The sequence below is a fragment of the Corvus hawaiiensis genome, chromosome 9 (assembly GCF_020740725.1).
Source record: "Corvus hawaiiensis isolate bCorHaw1 chromosome 9, bCorHaw1.pri.cur, whole genome shotgun sequence".
Classification (NCBI taxonomy): Eukaryota; Metazoa; Chordata; class Aves; order Passeriformes; family Corvidae; genus Corvus; species Corvus hawaiiensis.
Genome location: NC_063221.1, coordinates 23,704,829 through 23,722,859, shown reverse-complemented (window position 1 = coordinate 23,722,859; position 18,031 = coordinate 23,704,829). Strand labels below are relative to the sequence as shown.

The 18,031-nt window shown below is 47.0% G+C and overlaps 1 protein-coding gene across 2 annotated transcripts in view; it reads left to right on the top strand.

Annotated features, from left to right (window-relative positions):
- ZSWIM5 (zinc finger SWIM-type containing 5) overlaps positions 1 to 18,031 on the top strand; it is a 97,326-nt gene that overhangs the window by 40,688 nt on the left and 38,607 nt on the right. The window lies entirely within an intron of this gene.

The following is an 18,031-nucleotide window of genomic DNA, read 5'->3' as shown; positions in this document are numbered from 1 at the left end:
GATCTGGGCTGTTGAAGAGGCATCCTCCTCCTTCATCTTTCATCTGCACTGAAACTGCTTGTGATTTTGTTGTATTTTTAAGCTGGTGACTGTAACATTGTTTTTCAGGGTGATTCATTAAAGTTTCAGCACCTTATTGCACATCCTTCCTCGTAGGTCAGTGTCAGGGCAAGTGTGTTGCAGAGGTCTCTTTGGCTTGCTACATAGATTATTTATGTGGGAATGTGTAGGACCTGTGTGGGCATTTAACAGCTGCTGGTTGGCAATTCTGTGTGTAGGAGCATTGTCCTGGATGGTGCTGGTCAGGGAGTGTTGGCAGCAGCGTGAGCTTGGAGTCCCCTTCCTGGGTGGGCAGTATGGAAGGAATGGTGACAGCAGAAACCACTGAGCCTTTGTAGTCCCCAAGGCAGGGGGTTACAACATGTCTTCAACATGTGGATGCTGTTCTGTGACTGCAGTGAGCTTGGGGTGCTTGTGGGGCTGTTCCTACAGCCTGGCTGAGTGGCACTGATGTGCTCCATGGCAGCCAGAGTGTGTCTGTGCCTGCTCTGTCTGCAGGTGATGACCAAGTCTCCTCCCTTATTATCGGGTCCCTCATGGTTGGGTGTCCTTGACCTCAGAGAAGAGCTCTCCCAATGTGTCCAGGGTCATTACTTTCTCATATTTTACTGTGCTTTGTCAACCTGGACCAGCCTGGCATTTCATGCACGTGGCTGCTGCTTCCCATTCGAGAGATAGGCTCTAAAAACCTAGTTATATTTTATTAATTGAATTTATTTTAGGGCTGAGTTCAGCTAAGCAAGTTTGCACTTTCTCTAGGTTCTAGTGATTGACACTGTGTTTGAACACCAGGTTCAAAGCTAATATTTCTTGCAGATGCCGAGATAAGTATCTGTAAATCTTTGCATTTACCATTATCCCCAATTTTCTTGTGCAGTGCCTGCTGTCACCGTATATGGGTATTTATCCTGCACATAATCTGATTGGAAAATAAGGCTTTGAAACAGAAAGGAAAATACTCATTTCAGGTGGTGTTAGAAATATCAGTTGTGGATGCTTAAAACAGTCCTGATTGTTTGCAGGTTTTGGAGCATTTGGGTTTTCAGCCCCCTATTGTTACATCTAAAGCTGCTTATTGGAGTCCGAATAGGTTGCAAAGACACCTTGTTCTTGAGACCCTCAGAAGTCTGCCTCTCCCCCACCGTGGAGGATGGCTTCTCACAGCCCAGCCAGTCAAGTCTTAACCCTTGGCTTAGACAGTGTGGGGCCGAACAAAGAGCTGCAGCTTTCAGATGGAGCAGAATAAAAAGCTATTATTTCATAATAATACTCTACTCTTTCCTTCCAAGGATTTCCTAAGGACTTTACAAATATTAAGGCCTGGGCAGTCACCCCTGTGATTGAGAGCTGGAGAAGTGGCTGTGTGTGGGCATCTGAAGAGCTGAACATGAGGCATAATCTCTGCCCTGGGGTGGATTCAAGCCTTAAGTCCCCTGTGCAGTTCATACCTATAAAAGGTCAATGTGTGGGAGGACCATGATGATGTTTGGGGCCAGGAGAGTCTCCTGATTTGCATTGTTTTGTACCCATGTCTTAGCCTTGTTCCAGCTCCTTGACCCTTGCCAGTCCTTGTTGGTTCTTACATTAGGCCAGTGACTGTGGGATCAAGGATGCACAGTCTGGATGGACTCCTTCATGCCATCCCCAAGCAGGGAAGATGGAAAGATTTCAGTGCTCACTTAGACACCACTGTGGGGGTGGTGGAATTCCAGCTGTTTCCTGGACTGGTTATACCCAACCCTCTGCCTCTGCCACCATCACAGCATCAGGTGGGATTGAGGTGCCTTTGTGCAGAGGGATGTGCTTGCAGCCCCTTGTCCTAGTGGTGGGAGAAGAGAGGGGGTATAGGGTTTCTTCCCCATAATATCTAGTCCTGTCATTGAGCAGGTCAGATCCCTCCTCAAATTAAAGATGGAAGCTTCTCTTATTGAGAAGACTGAGAGTCTTTGCTCTTTCATCCATCTTTTCCTGCCTTTGTGGTTCTCTGGGGCACAAACAGGATCTGGTTTAGATTGTGAGGTTTTTATTTCCCCACCTCTTCTTCAATTGCACCTTAAAACTGGCACCTCCAGGAATGCTGCAGACTCTCAGCTTGGCGTGTGGCACTTCTGCCCAGCCTGTGGCCAGCTGTGTCTGGCTGTGTGCAGCAGTGGGTGAGCAGTGCTGAGGACCTGCTGTTCCCGTGGATGTGGGTACCACTATGGAGGGAGCACATGGCACTGCCCTCTTTGTCCTCACATCATCCCTCAAAGACCTCCCTCTGGTCAGCATTACAGACGGGTGGACAGATCAGCTGCCATTTTCTCTTTCAAACAGTGACGATAAGTCTCTTTCCTTTGCAGAGACAATTAGTTTCTTTCCTCTGCGAGGTGTTTGGTTGGAATGGGCTGACCCCTCTTCGTGGAAGGAGAGTCCTTGTCCCTTGTGTCCCTGGGAGAAGCCACAGCATGGACCATTTATGGTTTTTCCTTTTAACACAGTGACAGCGGCTTTGTTTTCTACATTTAGTTTGCATCTAAGACCAGGACATGGCTCATGCTGTGTCCCTGATCCAGTGTTTAAAGCTTTGCTGTGATACAAGTTTGGCCTGGGCCCTGCAGGGTTTAGCTTAATTTTTAAAGCTCTCAATGTGAATAATTCCTTGCTGAATGCAGATCGCAAGAGGGGATATTGATTTAAAGCTTTAAAGCTGGTGGTTATGGATTAAAAAAAAAAAAAAAAGAAGAGGAATGAAGGAGATTTACTGTAGTCAGAGCTGGTAGCCTAAATGTTAGTCCCTTACAGACAGGCTTTTGCTGAGCTAGGTGTGGGAATGGCAGGGAAGCCTGGTGAATTTTACCTTTAAATTGCTGGCTGCTGAGAACCAGCCCTGGGATACACTTGATAGCTGTTTGCTGCTGCCTGGGCTCTGTGTGGGTACAGACACGCTGTGGGGCTGCAGCAGCTAACCTGGACCCTTCCCTAGGGTAGGGGGTCAGGGGGAGGATGTGTTGGGTCAGGCTGATGCTGCTATGCAGCCATACACAGGGGTGTAACTAGGGTGCCAGGTAGGGAGCAGAACTCAGCTGAACAGGGGTGTAGAGGCTTGGAAAGAAAATTGTGGGAAAGGAAGCTTTGCTAGGGAAGATGCAGTGGAAAATAAGGAGAATTAAAGGCAGGCTGTACGTCCATTTAGCAGACAGGGCTCTGAGGTCACTAATGCTGGTTATTTGGATTTCAAAGAGGATCCTATTAGCTTCTGTGGCGGAGAACCATTAATCAGTGGGGCGGGAGCTCAGGCTGGCTGGAGAAATCAGTTTTCAATGTCCTTGATGTCCTGCCGGGCTGGCACTGCAGAGCATCCTGCACAATGGTGGGTTTGTCTGGGATGAGGCACTTCCAGCCAGAGGCACTGTGTGGGATGGGGAACGCTAGGCCCCTCTGCCTGGGATCAGTGCAAGGATACGTGGATGTTGTGTCCATGCAGACCCCATTGCAAATTCCCACCTTGATGCTGCTGTCCCAGGGAGTATTGCTGAGCTGCTCTAAACGAGTACAAAAACTGAGTTACATACCTTTGGCAAGCACCCAGTTAAGTTTGCTATTCCACAAGCACTAAATGGGATTTGGGGAAAAACAGTGTTTCCAGGTGTGACTGTTTGTGATCCTTTGGAAATATAATCTCTGGCCTGCCTTTTTGTTCTAATTGAGAACATGTGCCCAGGAGCCATTTCCAAAGAAGCTTTAAGCACAGGACTCAAAGTAAAATTGAAAGTTTGTGAGCTGGACTTGCACAGCAGCCTTGCTCTCCAAGCCTGGCGCTTTGAAAACCTCTGAAAGAAGCCTCTTACTGTTTGGAAGAGTCATTTGCTGTAGAAAGATGCCATAAATAATGCAGAAGGAGACCAGAGGTGGGGTCAGAGAAGGGTTGCTTAGAAAAAATCAAGACGTGGACATGGTGGTAGAATTTGGAACAAAATTTTTTTGGCAGTTTTTTCCCAAGAAAAGTGTCCGAAACCACCTTGCTTGCAATATTTAAGTTTTTGCCAAAACTTGTTTATCTGGGATTTGATTTAACACTTCGTTGTTATTTAAATCCTCCAAATGCCATCAGAGGAAGATATTTATCAACAATTACTAGATCCAACATCCATAAACCCCAGTAATTTCTTCTTCTACATTTAGATTTAAACCCCCAGTCTGATCCATTGAGACTTTGTAGGGACTGATAAGAAGAGCTTTAAAAAAAAAAGGACAATAAAAATGGTTTTGTGTAGAAATTATGGCCATTGCTTTGAGAAACTTGATTAAGATCAGCAAGTCTTTGGCTGGACTAAGTATACTTAAAATCCCTAATTGTCTGGGTTTTTGTCTGCAGAATGAATTTGTAAGAAAAAGGAGAACCCAAGCCTACTATTTCAACATGCCTGGAATTCATGAGTAGAGCTGGGTTTCAGAGACTTCTGCCTTGTTTTGGCTAAGTCCTTAAAATGGAGATCTGGAGATTAGCATGGTGGGCCTGGGGTCATCTCTTTGCAGAATGTATAGTCTCAGACACACTAGATCTTTTTCTTCAGATGTCCCTTCTGGTTGTGGTGTTTGAGCCTTTGCTTTGCTCCCTGGCTAAGAGCAGCATTAATCATAGGGCTGGAATTTGTGACTTAACCAAAGAGGCGTTTTAATGCTTTTCCTGTCATCGATCAGTGGCTGGAAGCCACTGTCTTGGTAGCGTGTCCACATTGACCTCTCTGTTGGTGCTTGATGGGTTCCCATCCTCCTGAGTGCCTCCCAGCCCAGGAATGCCTTCCAGCATGCCTGCCTTTCTCCTTTGGAAAGGGATGCTCTGAACTTGGACCCCTCAGAGAGAGAAAAGAGGCTTTTTGTGCACGCTGCAAAGGGCTCTTGTGTCTGCAGCAGGGCACGACAGAGACCTTCCTTCTGAATCTGTACTTGGAGAACAAAAAAAAAGCCCTTGCATCAGAACTTGCTATTTATATTTCTAGCTCTGAGACTCCTCAGCTGCATTATTAATGAAGCGTTTACCAATTAAGATAGATGAGTCTGCTCTTGAGGGTGTTTGTTAAGGTAAGGAATCTTATTAGCATATCTGATAGATACAGTGCCAGGTGCTGATTAAAACCTTGTTGACTCCCCAGGGGCAGAAGTCTTGAGGAAATAAGGTGGAGAAAGTTGTCCTGTTTCCTGGCTTTGGCCATGCGGGGAGCAGGAAGAGAAATTCAGCATCCCTCCCCAAAGGCAGAACCCTGAGCTTGTGAGTAGCTTGAAATGGGCATGGGGAGGAAATTAATCAACTTGGATCAGAAATTCCAGTAGCTAGAATGATGCAAGTGTGATTAATACCTCCTGAATGCAAGAGGTGGCAAGATGCTAGTTTTGCTGCTCTTGCAAGACTAGCAGCCTGTCAGGTGAGGAATTAGTTTCCAGTGTTGACCCTGTGGGTTTCCGAGGTCTGGAATTGATGCTTGCCTATGTAACAGTGTTTCAGCAGCTCCCTAAATTAGGTTTGCAGGCAAAATGATGCTGTGAGGTACAGTCAACCCACATATGAGACCAATTTCCCTTTGAAGCAGCACTAAAGAGAGCGACCAGAAGAGAAACGAGATCATCTTTAGGTCTCTCGTGACCTACAAGAGTTGAGAAGTGTGTATTCGCTTTCCATATTTATTATAATATGGCAAAGGAACTGTATTGTAGGCTTTAATGATCCGCATGTGAAGAGCTTCTTAAAATAGACTTCAGATCTCCTTGGAACATACATATGTGTTTATAATTTTACAGCTATAAAAATATATATTTACTGAATACATGTACTTTGTTTCTCCATCTGCTAAATATAGTCACGTATGAAAGCTATACAGAAAATGTAATTTTCCCCTGAATTATCCTGCTGCCAGTTTGCTTCAGTTTCAGCGTCGGCAGAGGTGAGGCACGAGTGGAGATGGGCACTGTTGTGCTGTCAAGCAGGTGTCTGGGAGTGGTTTGCCTCAGGATGGGGATTACTGGAGGTAGGGTTGGTGGTACCAGCTATTATGAAGCTTTGTTCAACAGTTCATGAGATAAGATCCTGTCCTCCGATTTGCTTGTAATTTTCTCAGCGTTTTAAACATCCACGCTTTCAATTTCCGTGCTGGATGTCAACCTCAAATGGTTTGATTTTTGGGGAGAGAAAAAAAAAATAGATTGTAAAGTGGTCCTGCCATTTTGGAGAGTAAGCTTAGAGAAAAATGTTGTGTTCATCCTGTTGAAGAAGTCAGGGGAGCTTTTCCTAGAGCTTGCTGTGACGCTCAGTGCAAGGGGAATGGGGAGGAGGTGCCCATTTTGCAAGATGTCTTTGCTGTCCCTCTGCAAACGTGGTCAAATCCAAGAAAAGTTGGAATTTGCATGCGCTCAGCAGAGGCTTTTTTGATTCCGGCAGCTGGTAATTACCCAAGTGCCTTCACAATGGACAAAGCTCCTTCCCACATGGCTCCCCAGGGAGGCAGGGCTGGATTCCAGCCATCCCCAGCCAGTGACTCCTGTCACTAGAGTGTCTTGTCCTCTAATAGCTGCTTTGGGGAGCAGACACGGAGTGGGGAATGTGTCCCTAATCACAGCAGGGCAGGCAGGTGGGACTGGGCCTGGCAGGGGACATTGGAATACAGAGGTGCTCTAGGCAAAGGTAGAAAATGGCACAGTGGCTGGAGGAGGGAGACTTCCCAGGGTCAGGGGGAAGCATGGGATGGCATTGTGCAAGAGGGACACACCAGGTCAGTTTGTGTCACTCTGAAATTTCCTAACTGTGCAGCTGGAGTCACAGCCCTCCACCGGATGCCATGTCTCCTGTGCACGGTCCTTGCAGAGGGCTGTAGAAATGCTTGCAGATGATCAGCAGATGGTTTCTCTAAAGAGAGCCTGAAATGTGACTGTTGCTAAAATCGGTTTTTACAAAAACCACAAGTTCTTTAAAAAGAGGATCATTTCTCTCACAAACTCCAGCTCAAATAGTCTTTAAAATAAATACACTTCTGTGGCGTCTGCAGTTGGGCCTGGCTGGAGAGCCTGGAGTCTGCCTTGTGAGAAGTGTCATGACTCTAGAGTTTGTTTTGGTTCATTTTTGGAGTGTTCTGCTGAGAAGGAAGGAGCCAGGCAGTCATCAGAACAGTCCCTGGGTAAGATCTGGAATGGATGACTCCACCATTCCTGTTTCCAGTCCTCTAAGCTTGGAGCAGGAATTTGGAGAGCCCTGAGAAACCAGTCACCAGCAATGTGTCTCCAGACAAGAAGCTGCTGAAGAAGATGCTATCTCTTTGTGGTTTATTCCTGTCTGCTCTTTCGGGACCCCATCTCTGATGGGATGCGCGTGTTTCTGGTTGGTTTCTGCAGCAGAGCAAGCAGGTTAGCGGAGCTCTTGGACCTCCTGCTTCCCAACTGATGTGCTGTGATGGCAGCATGGCAAGTCATGCTGCTGTCTGCAGATGGGCTGAAGCTCCAAAAATGACCACAGACCTCTGGCACACAAAGGGAGGTTTCAGCTTTGCATCCCTAAATGCCAAGGATTGACATGCTTCTTGTATTTGAGCTGATGTGTGTCCAGCTGCCAGGGTGGAAGTTTGTAGCCCTGGGGAGTGCAAAGATATCAATGCATTAACTTCAAATGATGTTACTGGGTTTTTCTTTCAGAACCGAAGTTTGCTCTTAAAGGAGCATCCCAGTAAAGGGCAGCCTGCCCATTCCTTTGGCCTGTCTTTCCCTACCACGTGTGTGCTGTGGTGGAGTTGGATGCTTGTGGGAGTGGGTGGGTCCTGTGTCTGAGACAAGTTTCTTTCCTCAAGGATGTGATTTACTGAGAGACAACAGGAAGGATAGTTAGTGGGGTAAAGCCTGCATGAAATGGGACCGCAGTGTGGTCTTCCAGCTCTGTCTGTGGGGAGCTGGGTGGGTGGCGTGTTTTCCGGTGTTTTCAGGGATTCCTTGTAAGCTTTTGAGGAACATTTGCTCAAAACTCCCAACCAGTTTCTATCTTCTGTTGTACAAAAATGCTACCAATGAAAATAGACAAGCTCTCTGGGTCATTTCCAGATGCCCTTAGTAAGACAGAAGTGTTTATTTTTTATGGGCCAATTTTTGTAGTCTACCAGAACGTCTTGTACTGTTAATGCCGCATGGAGCAATAGCTCTGCAGAGTGTGTTTAATAAGAGCAATGTGGTCTCAGGGATATTCAAATCGGAGGTAGTTTCCTCACATGTACACACTTGATAGTGTGTGTTATGAAACATCTGGGTCTGGGATTGAACTAAAGAAATCAAATGGCCAAGTCAACCTGAAAGTCGTACCAGGGCTCTGCCTGGAGAATCACCGTGTGCAGCCCTCTTCTCTGCTGCAGGGCTCTTGAGCAGATGGCCTGGCTTTTTTTTAATCCCTTTTCCTCCTCCTCCTCTTTAGGATTTGCAAGTCAGGAGTAAAACTCAGCTCTGAATTTTCTGTCAGCATAAGGAACCATAAGTCCAAAAGGCTTTCTGGCTGCAGTTACGTGGTTGTGTGGGAGGCAAAGAGCCCTTGGTTCTCCTGTCTCCGCATCCGTCCTTCTCCTGCTGTGGTTCTTGGCTTCACCTCCAGGTCTGGGCTGCCTGTTGCCAGTGGTGCTGGAGCAGTGGGTGGCTGGCGCAGGAGGATGTTGGCGGCAGCAGCTCTGCCTTGGTGCCTCCAGCCTCTAGGTTCCTGCATCTCAGAGGTGTGCAATGTGATGCTGCTGACTCTGCCTTTCTTTGGGGCTTCTTTCACCTGCTCTGTGACCTGAGTGTCTCCAAGGGAAGTGATGGTAGGTGTCTTGGGGAGAGCATACATGCAAGAAAAGCTTACATAAATGCTGCCCCTAAGCCCTCAGTGTGAGCTCTCTTGCCATTGGACGTAGTCCTGGCAGAGCTTTTCCATCAGCTCCATGAGGAATGGGGTTGCTTCTCCTCAGAAGGAGCCTTACCTGCTTTTCTTGGGTTCTCAGTGCTTTTACTGCAGGAATGGAGAGGGATGGGACAAGCAGCGGCTGGAGGGCTGTGCTGCTCCATTGGGTGCTATGTAAGTCATGGCACCACAGGCCAGGACATGGCAACTTGGGTGAATTTCCTTCTTTTGTTTGACCTTAAAACCTATCTTTCCCTTTGGGATGAGTGTTTCAGGGAGTGATCTTCAAGGTTTAACCTTTCTGATAGGAAATCTGCTGAACACTGACTTTTATCAATGGCTGCTGTCCTTCAGAAATGTCCCTGGCATCTCCATGTCCCTGTTTGGTGTGACTTGTTTAGAAGATTTTGCTGCAGAGATGGAGGAGGTCTGTATACAGCTCCATCTTGCTGAAGGAGCTGGCAGAAAAAGCAGGAGTCAGGGAGTTGTGGTTCTTTTTCTACCTTTGCTTCATAAAGGAAAGCAAGACCAAGAGCTTGGCTTTAAGGGTGTCTGAAGTTGCTGTCTGCAGACTGGGAGAATGTCTTCCCCTTGGCTTGGAAAGGCAGTGGGCTGTGTTTTACATGAAGGCTGTTCAGCGTGGCTGGCATTGCACCATGTACAACAGGGAAACCAGCTAGCTCCCGTTTTAAATAAGGATGGGAGATGCAGTGGGAATCGGCCCTGGAGCAGACTGCTTGTTCCAGGCGTGGGCAGCTTGCCTGTGAAGTGTGTCAGCGTGGGTGAAGGAGTCAGGAGGGACTGAGACGCTCATGTCCAATGCTCACAGAGGGTCCTTCCTCTGGTACTGCACCAGTAGTTTGAATGACATCTGAGTTACTTGCTAAAACCTGCTTACAGGCGTTGTAAAGTCATGGTAAGCCCTTCCTAATGTGGCTTCCTGAAGGGACCAAGTTCCAAGGATCTGGGACTCTTCTCCCCTTCATGTTCAATCTCTATATTCTCAAGCTCTGTGCATGTGGGGTGGGCTGTGTCTGCAAAGATCTGGGCTTAAGCCTGAGCTATTCCAGTCAGTGCTGGTAGGATGGGGGCCTCTGAGAGGTGTCTTAAGCTCTTGTACATGCTCTGTGTGCTTCTTGGGGGTGCTGAGAGGAGCAAATGGAAAGTGATGGGCTGACCAGGGAAAGCATTTCCCCAGGAATGCAACACCTGGTTACCCCCAGCCCCACAGCTGATGTTCTAGAAACCAAGAGCCTTTCTCTGTGCTTGTAGATCCCAGCAGGAGGAGGAGATGAATCAGGGTCTTGCTGGGGGAAGCCCAGCACAGTATGATTTTGGCCTAAATATTATACAGATGTCATGATGGACTATACAGCTCTGCTCAGCTGTATGGCTGGGTATGCAGTGGTGGAGGTGGGTCCTTTCTTGTCCATGGAGCTCATAGGAGGAGTCCTGCTGACTCCTTCAACAGTGCAGGTTTTGGTGTAGTGACTGTGCTTGGTAGAGGTGATTTTTTTGTATAGCTCAGGTGGTGTGCTGAACCTAAACTTATCAATGTGGACAAAAATCACATGGGTTGTGGTGAGTCCGTGCTTTACCTTACAGTGTAGGTAAAGGGCCTTCAGTCAAGGGCTGTCTTCAGAATCTGGGTGGTTGAATAACACTTGAAGGAGAAAATGCTTGTGCTGAGATGGTGCTGGATCCCTTGTTCTGAACAAGCCTCACAGTTGTCTTTATCTTTTGTATGTCTGTCTGCAGAGCGAGCACGATAATTAATGCACAATGGCTCTCCTGGGTTCTGCCAAAGCCAATACTGGTTTTTCGAAGTCAGCTCAGAAGTACTGAAAGTGCAGTTTTAGGCAGGGTGGTGGGTCAAACTTTTCTCCATTTGGCTCTTGCTGCTTTGATTGTCAAACATCACTTGAAGCTTTTCAGTCAGCATTAAAGTGAGAGCATCAGTCTAAACTGAGGCCGTCCTGGACATCAGATGATTACGTATTTCAAAAAATTACCTTAGCTTGACCTTGGACGAGGGGAATGGCCAGCCTCACATTTATATATTTTTAATGCAGCTTTTAATTTTTAACGTCTTTCAAACAGTCTTTTTTCCTTCATAGATCTTTTCTTCCACAGCATTTTGCAAATGCACCAGTCATCTCCTAATGAGCCGAACTTCAGCCTGCTCCTTAAAATACCCCTGTGAGTCCCAGAAGGGACATGATCCCAGCTTTGCAGTCAGGGAAACCAAAGCCCAAAGAGAGTGAGAGCTTAGTTTCAAAAGTGCCAGGCAGTTGTGATCCAAGCAATGGAAACCAGGTATATTTTCAGTGGACTTGAGTGAGTCTGTGGCCCCTCTGAGCCAGGTGGAAGAGCACGGGCTTTTGGAGAGCTGGAGCTCCTGTCTTGTTCAAGTGCTGCTTGCCAGGAGAACATTCATCTTGAAGAAGCAATGTCACGGTTTGGTGGAAGGATCTGCGTGTGGGAGTGATGTGGGCTGGGTGGTTGGTGCTGCATCACCTCCCCAGCAGCATGGAACAAGGGTGCGAAGGATGCTCAGAGCTTGCCAGCCAGCGGGGTCAGGGAGAGTTGGGTGTTTTAGGAGTGGATGCAGATTGTTTGACAAGGCTGAGACCACACAGTGGCTGGTGGTTTCACATGTGTCTCTGGAGCAGAGAGGAATGATGAGATACATGCCACTTGCATGCCTCTGCTCTGGCTTGATGTGGTCTCCCTAAGTCAATCAGAGCTTTTGCTTTGAAGGCACAGGAGGGGGAAGGGACTGTCTTTGTTCTGCTTTTTGGAGAGCACTGGAAATGCTTCAGACCAGAAGACTACACCCTTCATTACCCTCTGGGTTATTTGCCCCATATTGGAAGTATGACTCTGTCATGTGAAGTATTTGATTATTTATACAGTTAATGTTTAACAGAGCTGGAGTATTAGAATTAAACAGGAGACGAGCTTCCAACTTTGCATGGTTAAGGGCTAATAAAACTTCTCTGATCCAGTGTTTTCCTTTCACCAGAGGGGATTTTTTTCATTAGCTTTGGAGTGTTAAAAAGAGGTCTCCTGTATTTGAGGCAGATTGATCTGTTGGCAAAGAGAATGGGCAAAGGTGTCAGCTTAACTATCCAGTTGACGCAGATACAGGAAGCCAAAAATTTCAAGGTGAGTTTAATTGGTATCTTCAGTGGCAGTAGCTGGATCTGGTATCTGCCTTGGATACTGGGTGATGTCTGCAGCCCACCCCGGGTGTGGAGGAGCTGGGTGAACATTGGTAGGTGGAGAGTAGCAGGAGGCTGGACTGCCCCACTCTGACTTTGTTACTGACTTTGGGTCAGTAGGAGAAGGGAACAACAGTTGGGATTGGCTGAGCGTAGCAGAATCTGTGATGGTCGCAGTGGATTTGGTTTTCATTTCTTTCAAGTTTAGTTTACTCAGACTTATGGGTCTGGGGCTGTCTCACCCCAACACACTTCATACCCATTGCCCAAATCCAGCAATGTCTCTTGGTGGCACACAGCTCTCAAAGCTGTGGTTCTTACAGTAGTGTGGTTGGAGATGATGAGTATGCTAATGTGAGGTTTCACACCTTCATTAAGGGGAAGGCTGAGAAATAAGGGCTTCATGGCATCCTAGAGGCCCCAAGATTGCGACTGCCCCAGAGGCATCCTCAGTGCTGTTGCTCTGCATTGCTCACTTGAAAATCAGGTTGATTTTTAGCAAACCATCAGGGCTGAAGGCAGCCATGACTGCAGACCTGCCACTTGTATTTTAGGTGTCCTGACTATCTGCTGTGAGTTTTCTTTCCCTTTTATCTCTCATGCACTCTGTCTGCATAAATGCTGGATATAGCATGGACATAATTTACCTCTCCTTTGGGCCAGTGTGCTGATGCAATTGATAACTCTTACTGGGCTGGAAACAGCCATTTTTAGTTCTTTCCTTGTGACTGGAGAAACAAGGGGGGATGTATGAAAGCAAGGCTGTTGGAGCGGCTGTTGCATGGGTGGAAAATCCACAGATGATGTTTTGCCTTTGCAAGTGTACATTGTGAGCATGAAGGGAACTCTGCTCCTCGTCATCCTTCCAACCATTTCTCCTCACTGTAGATGACGTAGGAAACTGTACTGAAGAGTTTTGTTCTTCCAGTTCCACCCACGAGCATCACCTGCTTGTTGACTGAATGGAGTGAGACTCTGCTTTCAGCTCTCCTGGGAAGTGTTGGTCTCTCCATCCGTACTGAGTTCATCTCTAGGTTTAATGGAGCAGTTTCTCTGAACAAGGAACTGCATTGATTTTAAAAGATTACACCTCCTCTGCAAGATATCAAGGTCATGATCTGTGAGAGCAGCCTGTAGACAGATGCACTCATCACTCAGGTGCATTTAACTTTTATTTTAAAATGTCTATTTTTATTTGCATTTCACCTGCTAGGTCCAAAATCTGGTGCTTCCACCCCTCAAAAAGGACTGAGCCCTCAACATAACATAGAAGTCTGGGGGGTTTCCATCTCCTGCAGTGGAAACGCACAGCGTGGAAACTGGTTCCTGGGGGAAACAGCAAGTGGAAAGTGTAATCTAGCATAGAGGTATTTATTTTTTAAAGACAAGTGGCAACCCCCTCCCCCTCTGCTGCCTTGTGCACTCCTGGTCTGTTTCAGATTTTAATAAATTTCTTGTTTATCTTGAGGAAGCAAATTAATAAGTAATGGCAGTTGCTCTTCAGAGAGAGAGGCTGCTGAGGGTTGGAATCATTTAAATTTGGTGTGTGTTGTGTTGAAGGACTGTTTGCTGTTGAGGTGAGTGCATTGGTGTCAGAGCCCATAAAGGTTGACTATTCCCTGTGCACACAAGTGTTGGGTGTAAAGTTTAGCAAGTAGGTCTCTGAGCAAGGGCTCAGGGAGATTAAATTGGTCTTGCTGGGAACTTTGAGGTTCTCATCTCCTTTAGCTCTGGGTAAATTTGAAACCCAGCACAACTGGACAGACACATCTTCCCTGTGCATCACTGGGTAATCTCAGTGTTGCTCTTCCAGGCAAGCATCATCATTGGTGTGTGGTGCCAGTCAGGTCTCAGCCCCCTGTATATGGCAGAAACCCACAGCTGCTTCCTTCAGACACCCACCAGAGGTGATGCTGTGTTCAGCTTGGAGGTGACCTTGGCCTAAGTGTCATGCATACCCCTTCTGTGGGAATGTGGAGATGACGGTGGAGTCTGGCTGTGCATCAGGCTGACGTTAACTTCACTGAGCAACTTGAGTAACTCAGAAGCCATGAGCCATGACAAAAGTGCTTTGGAAAGAAAACTGAGTTTAATTTCTGTACCTTGGGGGTTTCAAGATCATGCTTGCATCTTCTCGAAGTGCCTGTGATAACCAGGCTTCTCATGTACCTCCACAGACTGGGGCTTTTCAACTGCAAATGGTTTGGTAGTGGTTGTTCAATGGTGTGCGCTGCAGGTTGGCATCCTGGCAGGGACTTGCAAGAGCCCAGCAGAGGCTGAGGTGGCACCTCCTGGAGGAGAAAATGGCCTCTGTGTTATCTCCTGTCTGTTCCTCAAGTGCAAAACCTGAGTGTGAGGGTACGTAATGCCTGACAGACAGTTGGTGCAGCAAACTGTGGGAGTTGCTAAGCAGCTGTGGAGGTGGGGTGAGCAGTATCCAGCATCGGGACAGTATGGAGTCCATCTGCACAGATACATTTGCAGGTGTCATCTTAGTGAGGGCATCATCGGCCCTGACCACTCTAATCTGAGCAATTTATTTTGCAGTGGAGCACCATATTTAGTCAGTGGCTGTGGTTCCTGGAAAGCCCAAACATGGGAGTTTACCCCAAACATTGCAGATACTACATGTTGAGCCCTAGAAGGTTGTCTGGGAGTAAGGCAGGGCTGGAGATTTCCTTCATGGAGAGACAGCAGTGGAGCATGGGCTCCTTGCATACTTGTTCACTACTTTCCAACCACAGTCCCCCTGGCCCTTGATTTGCTGCCAGACGCCTCTGCCTTGGTTTCCCAGACAGGGGAAGAGGGACTCTGCTCCTGCTCAGCACGGAGCAGGGAAAACAGCAGGGTGCAGCTCCCCAGGTGCACTCTGCCATCTGACCGGGAGAGAGACCAACTCCAAGCCAGGACACGTCACTCCCAGTGTGTGGCTGCTCCTCCTTTTCCGGGGGTGCCTATGGACCTGCTTTCAAGGGTCAGGGGAAGATTTCCCCACAATGCTTCCTCATCTCTTAAGTGGGAGTACTGTGTAATACTTGGGTTATGTGGTAATTTGGGCAACTCCTAAAACCCTTTGCTGAGATTGTGGGTAAAACCACCTTCTCTCAAATTACTGGCTTCCCTTTTCAAAAGGAAGAGAGAAGTCAACTCCTAGTTGCTCATCTGGTTTTGCTTTTTACTTTATTTCTATCCCATTATGCTGAACTCAGTGCATTTTTGGTTGCTTCCAGTTCCAAATTGAGATAAATGTGCTGATAACCCTTTGGCACATGCTGTGTCCGCTGCTGGAGAGCAGTGTCTGGCTTGTCCCACAGAGGATGGGGGCTAACCAGGAGCTTCAGGAGGCTGCAGAGGTGGAATTTCACCCCAGCGAGGCTTTCAGGTTGTATTTCAGCCAGCCAGTAGATAGTTACCTGGGATATTGCAGCCCTTTCCCTTTCCGTCTCCCACTCCCTCTCTCTCTCCTTCTCCCTTTCCCTCTCACTCTTCCTTTTTGTAAGAGAACTTAATTAGTGAGATAGATCTGTGTTTAGACGAGCTGGAGACTCCATCCACTGCCAAAATGGCCTCATGGCACATAATGGGAGAAAACCACCACTAAATGTTTCACATCACACTTTTCCCTTTTCTGTCCAATCCTGTATATTTAGCATTAACTGCACAATATAGGTTTCCTTTTGTTTTAATTGTGTTGAATTCTAGGGAGAAAAAAAGGATCGTCCCTTTGTTTTTCTTTCTACTGTAGCCCCAGCCATCCTGATGACAGGTCTTGTCATTACACGGTGTCATTTTAGATGTTTGCACTGCATCAAAAGCAAACGGAGGAGCCTGCAGTCTAGGCTGTGGGTTGAATAACAATGTTTTTCCAGGAGAAAAAAAAAAAAAAAATCTGTGAAGTTTTAAATGAGAAACATGAGTTTCGCAGAGGCAGCCTGTACACCGCTCCCGAGCCAGCAGAGCGATGGCTCCCATCTCCCTGGGTATCAGCTTTTGTGGCCCTTTGTGTTTCTGAAGGCTGTGAAGTTGTGGAGTCATCTTGGACTTGAAAAGCTGGAGGGCTCATGTTTTCCTGTGCATGGTGGATCTTCTGGGACAACTTTCCAGTTGCATGCTCCTTGCTAAAGCAGAGGTTGGTGATGTGTGGCTGGGAGATGCTGGGGACAGTGTGTGTCTGGAAGGAGAAAGGGGAGTACTGAGGGGCTTAAAATCACTGCACGAGAATCTGCTTTTCCTGAAATGCCTGCATGCTAAAGATGGTGAAAATTGGTGATGCAGGAGAGCATCTTTGTCGGGCATCTGTCTCCCAACCACATTCCTTTCAAGCGAGGAGGGCTGCTGGGGAAGTCTCTGCTCTGCAGACCTCCTGCTGCCTTCCTGACTTCTCAGAAAGGTCATGTGAAGACTGACATGATCAAAAGGGTTTTTAAAGTGTTATTTAAAGCGTGTTGACTGTTCTGCAGAGGGTTTTGGTCATGCAGAATCGAGAAATTTGACTGCTTGGCAGCCATGAACCAGAACTTCACTGCGGGGTCTCACCAGAGAGGGCATACTGGCAACTGAGGACTTTTATATGGTTGCCTAGCTTGGGTTGGTCTTATCCCTCTTTGATTTTCCTTACAGTGCATGAACACACGCTCTGCTGTTGCCCTCTGAAGTGTGTTGAGGTTTGTGCGTGGTGGTGTTTGTACCAGGGAATCATTTGTGGGGCCTGGGGAAGTGGCCATGCCCAGGAAATGGCTGTGAGTCTGGCTGCTCAGACATGGCCTCTGGGCTCCGTGGAGCTGACTTTGTAGCTGTCTGCATAGTGCTGAATGTGATGCATAATTTGTTGGAACTAGAGGATACCCAAAAAACATCTGGTCGATGTGAAAGAGGCGTAAAACATCCACCAGCAGGTTGAGTTGGGCTTGGGAACTGCCCCAGCACGTGTGGATGCTCTGTAAGGGCTCTCCATTGTCGGAGTTGGTGCTTCTCAAATACCCTCAACACACTTTATGGGCATGATGGATAAAAGCCGTGCCACCCTCTAAATGTTACACCTTGTGATGCAAAGTCCTCCAGCCTCTTGCTGGATGGTTCCTTTCGCTTTGCAACTTCTGAGTTGAAAGAAAGCTGGAAAAACATTTATTTCTACACAAAATCAAGGTCTGTGCATTTCCTTCACCTCAATTTTTGCTGGGTGTTGAAATACAGCAGTCAGTCTTCCCAAACTTGACACCACCCTTCACCACCTCTTCTGAGATGGCTCTGGTCAGGGCCCAGCCACTGGTGTGCCAGCAGGTATTTGGATAACTCCCTGTCCTGGAATTGAGGTCCCTTTCTTCAGAAATGTACTCATAGAGTTTCCAAAAATTATTCTGGAGTAAAATGTCAGTAGAGGAGGCTGATCTGGAATAGCAATTGCTGAATAATTTATTCTGCAATGAGTAGATAATTTCCCTATATGGAGCAGCCCAAATAAGCTCCGAAATTTAAGCTTTATTGGTTTGGGGGCCAGAAAGGGGAGGAAACCGCTAAGTTTTTGTGAAGTTACTGAAGTGAGCTAAGCTGTTTAAGTGTAATAATATTTCTACAATATAAAGTGTGTGTCTGTGGTCTCTGTAGTGAAATTCAATATATATATATGTAAAAGGAAAAGAAAAAAAGGGTGGGTTTATTCTAAATAATGGCTGTAAATGTCAACAGAAGAGGGGAGTCATTCTGGTGCCTTCTCCTGGGGTCTGTGCCCAGCTCCTGAATGGAGGATGGAGAGCAGAAATAGAAAAATGGTGTCACCTTAGAGTTTTTTCCACTTTGGGGAAGCAATTTCAATGCAGAGCCCTTTTCTATCCTTAAAAGTGAAGTTCTCAGAAGGAAGTTTTCAGCAAAT